Below are 9,820 nucleotides of genomic sequence, written 5' to 3'. Positions count from 1 at the left end.
GCTTAATGAATTACATATACGATGGCAAAATGAATATCCACATTATAGCAATGTTACATACTTTGATTAATTAAATATATTCTATTTAAAAAAAATTACTTTTTGTTCCTCCCATACAAAACGCCAATTACATATCTAAGGACCTAATAACATCTTAATATGGGTACATATTAAGATCTGGTTTTAAAACCGTGATAGTGGATGTTACGCAGCAAACGGTAAATATATTTAGGAGTTTGTTTACAAAATATTTATTAGTTAAATAAAAATATTTTTTTATTTGTAAATTAGTTCTTTCTCTTTGCGTTTTTAGTTCCTTTAGTGCGTTTCCATTTCATTCTTCTGTTTTGAAACCAAACTTTTACCTAAAAAATAAACATCTAGGTTATATATATAGAAGCGTTACTCCTTTAAATATATTAGAAATTGTTTCATTGCAAAGGTTCAGTCCTTATTGAATGTGTTGTTAGTTTTTTACTTATTACAAACAACTAAACTTTTAGGATAAAGTCCTAAATAGTTTTGAATTCAAAACACTACTAATTCGGAACTTCAAAGTTAAAAGTCGACATTCTTTAGTCAGATCACACCATCCCTTCGTGTCAAACCCTTTCTAAAAAGATACTTCTGAATAGTTTAAATTAATGCAATCATCTATTTATTTGTATCGCAGCGTAAATTCTATTTGACAGAAAGACACGAAAGTGCGTTTTAAAAATAATGCAACTAGATTGTTTTAGTTTTAAATAATTGTGTGTAAGTATATCGTTCATTATTCATTTTCGTTCTCTGCCGTAACTACTAATTTGTTTCTAACTTTTGCTCCTCACGAGCAAGTTTTAAGGATGTTTTTGTGTATGAATCCGACATGTCTTACTATATGAATAGTATATATGATATACCTGTCTTTCAGTAAGATTGAGTGCGACTGCAATTTCATATCTTCGCAATCGTGTAAGATAATTAGCTCGCGCAAACTCTGTTTCCAGACTTTGTATTTGTGCTTTACTGAAAGCTGTACGCTCTTTTCGTGTTACTGCTGGGGACAGGACATCTGAAACAAGCCTAAGTATTAAAATAAATTCAGCTCGAAGGTGAAATCTAGGTTTGAAATATGTATTTTTATAAAGATTTAATTTTACACTCCATCGCAAAAATCAGTACAAATTATAAGGAAGCGCAAATGTTTAAGAGTTTAAACAATACAATTTTAATTACCAATTGTTATTTGGGTTAAATTTATTGTATTCATAGTTATATATATGTCGCTGAAAGTAATAAAACATCATTATTGTCGTAGTCATAATAATAACCATTTTTCATTTTCAACAGTGCATGACTTTCACTATTTATGAGTTATTAGTACGTTTAAAATATCACTGTACGATTGGAGATCTCTAGATGGGGTTACATTCGTTAAATGCTCGAATACAGAACAGAATATTCACCTTTTCGACCGTTTTTCATTCCCTAGGTTTAAAATTAACTGAATTTTCTAAATTCTGTCTGTAAAAACCAAACTAGAAGTTGATGCATCTCTCATTCTTCAATACAACAAATGCTCCTTATTCAGAGCTTGATTATTATAGTAGACAATTTAAGAAAAAAGCTTTGTTAAGCACCTGTACCTCCCGTATTAGATGACCGAGTATTTTAAATAGGTAATTACTAAATTTGTAGTACATTGTTTCTTCTCTCTTTTGGTATTGTAATTATTTATTTTATATTTTGTTTATTTCATGTCCACCCTAATTGTCATGTACTTTAGGACTTTAGACCATATACTGTAGAATATGTTTTATGTAAGATTGCTTAACTTATTGGCATCCATTAAACAGAAATAGATATATATATATACACAAATTTTACTACTGTAAGCCGCCGATATTCGTGAAAAGAGTCCTTCCAATTTTTTTCTACCGGATTTTATTTTGTGCAATTATGTAATTTTCAATTGTGTAATTTTTTCCAGCCACCCTTTCGTCGGCCCATCGCTCTGGTCTGCCCTTGTTCCTTCCTTTTGGAATAGATCATTGGGTTACTGTTATAGACCATCTGTCATATGTATAACGGTCTAGGTGTCCTGACCAACTACATTGAAGTTGTATGTTTAAGAGTGAAAATCAGGTTAACAAATGTTCTTAGAGTAAATCCTAGCTTGGGTAAATGCTGCCATTTCCTTCCAATGTAGTCCGATTTTAGGGTATAATGTCTTCAATTTAATTTCTTTTATACATGATTATAGTAAGGTTTAGTGTCCGTTATAAATTGTCCATAGATTTACACAAGTATTAAAAAAAGGCGATAGTATCGTGTCAGAAGATTTAAGCCACGACTTAAAAGACAATCACAAGCGAATCCATATTCGGAAACTAGTTTATCTATCGAGAATTATGGCAATAAAATCCACCTGGACAGGAAAACTATAACTGTTGTAAATTGTAAACAATCTAGCGCCGGCGCCTGCACATGTTTTCATTTACAGAGCATTTTGCATTTAACGATTGATTAGAAGAGCTCCTATTTAAAATAATTAATATCTGTTACATTAAAACGCGATTTCCTTTTACCTTCGAGCTGTTTAAGAATATTGTGGCTTAAGTTCGGGGTCGGTTGTTGGAGGGATGTTCAAATAATCTTTTATTTGACTGATTGAAACGTACTCTGATTGAAACTGGATGTCAATTGGCATTAATCATTTAAAACATGAGCTTATACCTAACTTAAAATGAGGTTTTTAACAACGAACTAATTTGACTTATTCAAGGGTTCTCAAATCTATGTGACACTTCAATATAAGTGTAGTCGACCTATTGGACATTATCAGAAGCGAGGATGTTACATTACAATTTATGAGTGTATGAAAAAGTAACACATTTATAACTATTTTTTGGCTACAAGATTGCTGATTGTTGATTGCTAACATTTACATCATATATATATGTGTGCGTGTGTGTAACTTAACTAATGTAAGGTCATATAACTCGTATTTAGACATATTATTTAAAACCGTATAAACTACGCAGACTACAGAAGTAATATTCAGAATTAAGAAATATAATAAACGTGTTGTTATAATTAATGTTTTTAACATAAAATGAAGTTTTAAGTTTCCTGTAGTGTTTTATTGTTTTATGTTTAGTTACTTTACGGCTGGATTTAAAAATTTGCAGCAGTAACAACTGTAGAGCCTAATTAGGCTTATATTTTTTCTGTTTTGTGATATTGTTTATAATTAAAATAAAGCCAAGTACACAACAATGAATAAATGAACATCATAAAACTATATAATTGTATAATTGTTCAGGGAATTAAATAAATAAATATAACTTTGTATGTCTACAAAAATACAAAAGTTATATAATAATGAAGAGGTATTGTTTTACTAATGTATATATAGTTGATTAAATAAATTAAATTGTATGGTACATGGCAGAGACTGGCACATTGCAGAGAGAAATTGCGGGATTTGAAGGAGGCCTTGCCAAAAAATGGCACTCAGATACTTAAAAGAAGATTTAAATAGAAACGTGTTTAGATGTACCCGAACTAAAAGGCTATCATTATTATTATTATATAGTCGATAAAGAACTTGAAAACACATACAACAACCCAAGTAACAAGGTAAGTAGGCATAGAGAATAAAAAAAGTTCATGAAGATCTCACCTTCTTCAATGTAACTCAAATTCGTTGATTCAGACTCCTCCTTCATCTCATTCTGCCACTCTTGCCAATCCCATCCCTCATCACACCTCTCATTAGCCCTCTCGTAAAAAACTTGCAGAAAATTAGGACAAAAATCGTCGTAATTATAATTAATCTCCGGGTATGTATTATGTGTTTCTTCATCTTGAATTAAAAAATTTGTGCGAATATATTCCATTTTTGCCGGTTTTTTAATTATAATTATGTATATAAACTAAGAAGGTACACGACTTAACTACCCTAGTTTCAGCGTTTAACTGTACGTGTAAGCGTTTTTCAGTTTCAACTCCTGCGCAGTAAGTACAGTCTACTAACCTTACAGTTGTAAATTATTGCTTTTACTGGAACTATTAGAATACTATGGAACAAGGACTGGTGATTAAATTGAGGTCGTGAAGGCTTTTCTAGGTTACATGAAAGTGGAAATAGCGATTGTTGCCTAACATTGATGATGGCAAATATGCTGAGGATGACGAATCACTCTTGAATCTTGACCATCGCCGTTCAGTTGCTTGCCTTTCAGTCTTATATAGATTGCCCGCCTGAGAATGGATGGTGGATTTCCTTGCCACCTACCATCTTCCCTAGGCAGTTTAATATGGGTTCATTGAAGCGGCGGTGGTACAGCCATCTCCTGAAGGCCTGGCCTTTCAATAAGCCACGTCTTACTTATCAGGTGTGATTGTGTGTGGCCAAACGTCTGTCCAGTTCCGAATAAAACCCTAATAATTTAGCTCTTGTTTATTTTGATCTTATTAAACAACTATGAAATGCGTAAACTGTGGGGAAGGCGGCGTCTTTTGGGAAGGGCTCTTCAGTGGGTGGTAGTTAATTTGATAATTAATTATTTGGTTCATCTCCAGTTTATTTATATATTTTTCTACGACACGTATATATGCCCGATTCCATTACTAGAACAGCAATATAAACATTCTAATTGCGTTATGGATCTTTGCTCATACGCTGAAGGAAACGTGAGAAAATCAGAATGTATTAAATTTGAGGTGAATCTGAAAAATATTTTGTATTTGTTCAAAAATACGAGTCAAATCACAAGCTCATTGAAGATGTCGCTCCGAAAATAAATTAACTATTCTGTGGATATGAATGTAATAGAAACGAAAAAACTAAATTGTTTTGATAAATCACGCAGCTGATTTTTAACAAAATTAAAAGTGTTTTCGATTATACTAATTAATCTATGTTTTAATTAAGATTTAAGTGTGAAGTAACATGAAGCTGGGTAGCGAATCCCTTGAGAGAATGGTTCGCCCTTTGATTCCCACGTCGAAGTTGACGATAGATAGATTGCACTTGTATAAAAACTTGAGATTTTAGTTAACGTTTGACCATAACTATACCCTAAATTCAGTAAAACAAATTATCTCTAATAATAGATAAATTTGGTATTTTCTAAGAATACCAGCTCCTTAGTTGTCCTTTTTAAACTATCCGTTGAATGTATGGTGAACAGTCTTGACAAGTGTAAGTGTCTTCAATGTGCGACTCTCGGACCTGAGGTCATAGATTCGTAACAACTGGAACAGTGGCTTTTCTATATAGAGCTATTTTAATACTCGCTCGTACGTTGACAGCATCATGAGCATATCCCTATGCCTTAGACCCAAAAAAATTACAGCGTGCGTCGGGCTAAGAAGGTCATCTATCATTAGAAAGATGTGTGCGTGTACTAGTATACACACGTATATTATTATGACCTTATTTTTCGAAAAATGATCTACTATATGTAACCTTACTGAAATTGGTTAAATAAAGTTTTAACCAACTTTTATTATCATAGACATAAATACAAATAATACAATTATTTTACTTTATTACTACTAAGATTATTACAGAATTTCATTAATTGTAACATAATTATTATATCATTGCTATCGTTATTATATATTTTTGTTATTAATGGCTTCGAATAAACCGTGGTAGGGACAAGAAAAAGATGGCACGTAACGAAAAAATGTGACATTTGTAGCGTAATAATGTGATGCGTAAGCGAAAAATGTGACGGTATTTTTTTTTACAACGGCGATAAAGCAGTTTCACAATACAGGAATCTGAGGTTCAGACCTGTACCGCCGTGTATTGAATTGTCGTAGACATTACCGTTTTTAATCACCAATCTTCAATCATCAACGATCAATCAGCCAGATAAAACTCTCCCCCGATATAATCTCTGCCCCACTGTCTGCAGTTTCCTTATTTTCAGACTCTTGCTATAGGTATCCCGGATTAAATTTAAAAAACATCACTTTGGATACATTAGTATCATTATAGCTAGGCATTAGCCTACCTATATCAGTGTGTAAATATAAGACTTAGGCAGTAAATAAATAATAAATAAATAATAATAATATAAAATATATAATGAAAAACGCCGAGGCCATTTTCGAATTGCCCCCTTAACAACTAAATTGCCCTGTGAGGCGTGGGCCTCATTGGAGGTCAACACCAGCAAGTTAGCAGAAGCCGAAGTACAGTTTTTTTCCTTTACATGTACTTCTAAAGCGCAAACTTTCTACGAGCACGCAAAATGCCGCTCCGTGATAAACCTTAAAACAACATTACAATGCGCTGGAAGTTAATATAATGTTTAGAAGTCTAGAAATGACCTAGTTTTTAGTTATAATGGCTTCGACATGTAACCACGGATAGGATATTGCAATGAAGCGTGTAACCAGGCGGCTTCACTGAACATTATTTGTTATCTACAATTAAAAGCTTGTCTGTGATTTCGCAACCTCTCTTCTTGGCCTCACCGTTTTGTATATAAGCTCTTGGAAAAAAACTGAAACACGCGTCAAGTGAATGCTGGCATTTTTTAAATTTAATTTTATATTAATTTAATTCAATTTTTTTTATAAATTCGATGTACACAGCTAAACAATTAATAATAGAGAGATAATTTAGTAATAAATGTTATGTCTTATGTCTAAATAAAGTTACAAATGTAAAACCTAATGACACACTTCTTCAATGACACTTTTAAGCCCCCTTTTGTGGAGCAGGTTGCAATAATCTTGCTCGTCTCTTAAGACATGCTCAATTGAGGTCAGGACTTCAAGCTGGCCAATCTAAACGACGGATCCCAACTTCTTACGCCCTTCCACGTCGCGAGAACGGTGCTGGCGACCATTGTTGTGAAAAATGGAAACTTCCCAAGACCAGTCAATGCGGGTTGTGCATGTGGTAGTAGGTTTCGTTAGGTTAGGTTCGTTAGGTATTCGAATTCATCAAAACCTTATATTAAATAGAATCCTTCTTGTATATTAATCTACACGATTATAAGTACAGATTACGTCATAGTATAATTTCACTGTAATCGACCTTAGGCCGTAAATTTCCTTAGGTACTCTTTATTTTTATTTAGTTTTTCTTTGTATATGAACTTTACTCACGGTCATTATTGGGCCTTAGACCTGAAGGGAACTGTCCTGTTCCAGTAACCTAAAGGAAGAATTCTCGACCAGAAATACAGTTGAGACATGTTGAACGGTCGGCAATGATTCAACGTGATTCAGGGTATGATGTCATCGCATTAGCTGCAGATTGTAGGTGCCGCAACAGGCCTGACTTTCATAGATTTAAAAATCATTTGCTATGACAGCCGTGTTTTGAACGACATGGTATTGTCCCTAAACCTTAGCTCACATTGCTCGGAAAACGAAATATATATATGTAGCCGCCAACTAGTTTAACTAGCCATTCAGTGTCTTATTAATAAACAGTGCCGTTCAACTAGCGGCCTGAATGATATTCAGCCATTTGATCAAACGGCAAATTACTTGATGAAGTATATTGCCTATCCTGGTAATTTTAAGTAAGTTCCACTTTCTGTCACTGTCAGCTGTCAATAAAACGACGGCAAACAGATTTGACGATTATTTCCAAAATTTAATGAAACATAATGAAACAGCATGGAAGAGTTAAGTGAAACTTATAGTAAGCTTAAGAATAAAAACACAAATAAGTTACATTGTAAATATATTCAATAAATATTATTTTATATCAGATTTTGACTTTCTGTCACACGTACGAGAGGCCTAAGCATTGGCCAGCCAGTTTATTAAATATTTTTACAAATTCTACGGCTGATTATAATTCAGACCGTTGGTTAAACGGCGCTGTTTAGTAAATGGGCTAGACTGTTGACTGAATTTGCTAATTATGCTAGTTGGCTGCGACAAATATGTACTTACATGGAATAATGTAAGAGTGAAGGTTTTGACGTTTTTAATCAAAATATGTTTTGATAGACAAACAAGTATTTATTTATATATTTAATTCAATATTATTTTTAGGAGTATTCCCATTTAACTTTTACATTTTACTTTACACTCTACAAAAATTTAAAAAAGAGACATAGATATGATATTGTTACGAAGACGGGTCGACTGCAATGTTTCTAGATTTTTCCACTACTTAGATAACTTTTCAGAAGGCTGTAATATGATTTCTGACCGTTTCAGGAGAGGGTCAATCACATATTAGAAAATTGTAATTACCATAATGTTACCCTAGTTTTCAGGAAGCTGAAACATTTTTTCAGTCAGTTTCAGAACATACATGTAGTTGAGTGGTACAGTTTTCAGGAGACCCGTTTTCAGGCGTTTTCAGGCCTAGTTATACCCCTTTGATGGAGGAATATTCTAGACCGATCTTTCTAGGTGTGGGACAAGGACGAAATGATACGAGAGAGAGAGAGAAGATCGGAACTTTCTCGAAACTAGACTGAGCACTCTAGAACGCCGTGCCACAAGGACGGAGCAACGTGCGAAAGAGTACGGACGTTCTAGAATTGGGCAATCCCTACTCAGTAGCTATCCCGCCTAGACAGTTGTCGAATACTGTTTAGAATTATTCCCAGGGATATATAAGCGAGCTGCAACGCGACCAGTCACCTGTAGTTTTGAATGCGATAACAAAAGAGAAACACCGAAGCTATAAAGTGATTACAAGTGATAAAGTACTGTGTGAAGTGTGCATAGTGAAGTAATAAGTGATTGGTGTGTGTAATTAGTGCATCTCTGCAATTAATTTGTGCCCATATTCCTCATTGATTTTTCAAGAAATAAACACTTGAAGAAATCTACGGCATTTTCTATCCGATCCCCTAGCTCGTAACAATATGATACCTGCGTCAATAGAGAGTAGTTTTTTGTATATGACATTAAACTTCATCAATATAGTGTATGGTGTACGAAATGATTAAAATTTTAAAATATCTACATAATATTAAAGTTTCAATAGAATACTAACCTATCAAGAGCGTAATTACGTAAAAAAATATATGTGTAAAAAATGAGCTGAGCAATTTATTGTACGACAACACTACGCAAGCGTTGCAGCTGCCCAAACAAAAGGGGGAGAATTTATATGTATTATGATCGTGGTGAAGAATTTGTAATGAAAGTTGAGCTTTGTATTTATTAGGATTTGATCGCGGCGAAAATATTAATGTTGTGTTACTCGCACTATCTGGCGTATCACTCTCGCATTTGGCTTACAAACGTTTTGTTTTATTAAATAAATGCTCTTAGATCAAGCCGAAATCCTATTTATTAAAAAAATTTAAAGACCTTCATAAGAAACTCGAAGAACAAAGATCCCATAGTACAAACTCAGATAGGACATGCACCATGTTGTGTATGTCGAGTCCACACCGCTTCCATTTGAAAACAAGTTCTGCTTTCATGTCCACCTAAGTCCAATACTAACTAGTAATACTAGTTTCATATTTCACCTCGCTCTAAGTCCTACCGGCTCTCTTCGCTTCATCTGCAACGGTACGACGCGACGCCACTTTGCGTTTGCTTGGGACGGCATCGCTCCCGCTTTCCTATCAAGCATGCTTGAGAATATGATTGTTATGTCTTCGAAGTGTATGGCTCATCCATTTCCACTTGTGTCGCCTGATCTCCTGGCTAATCGGGGTTTCTCGGTAGCGCTTCCAAAGTTGCTTGTTGGAGATGGCTTGTGTCAGATTAAATAAAGGATAAAACATTTATTTGTGTGTTGAAATTAAAAATCGTGGGAAAACCAGACGGCTGGATATAGAGATTAATTAAAAATAAAATTACATTTGAAAATATATCCTCT

The sequence above is a fragment of the Pieris brassicae genome, chromosome 1, assembly GCF_905147105.1.
Source record: "Pieris brassicae chromosome 1, ilPieBrab1.1, whole genome shotgun sequence".
Taxonomy (NCBI): Eukaryota; Metazoa; Arthropoda; class Insecta; order Lepidoptera; family Pieridae; genus Pieris; species Pieris brassicae.
This window is presented reverse-complemented; position numbering follows the sequence as displayed.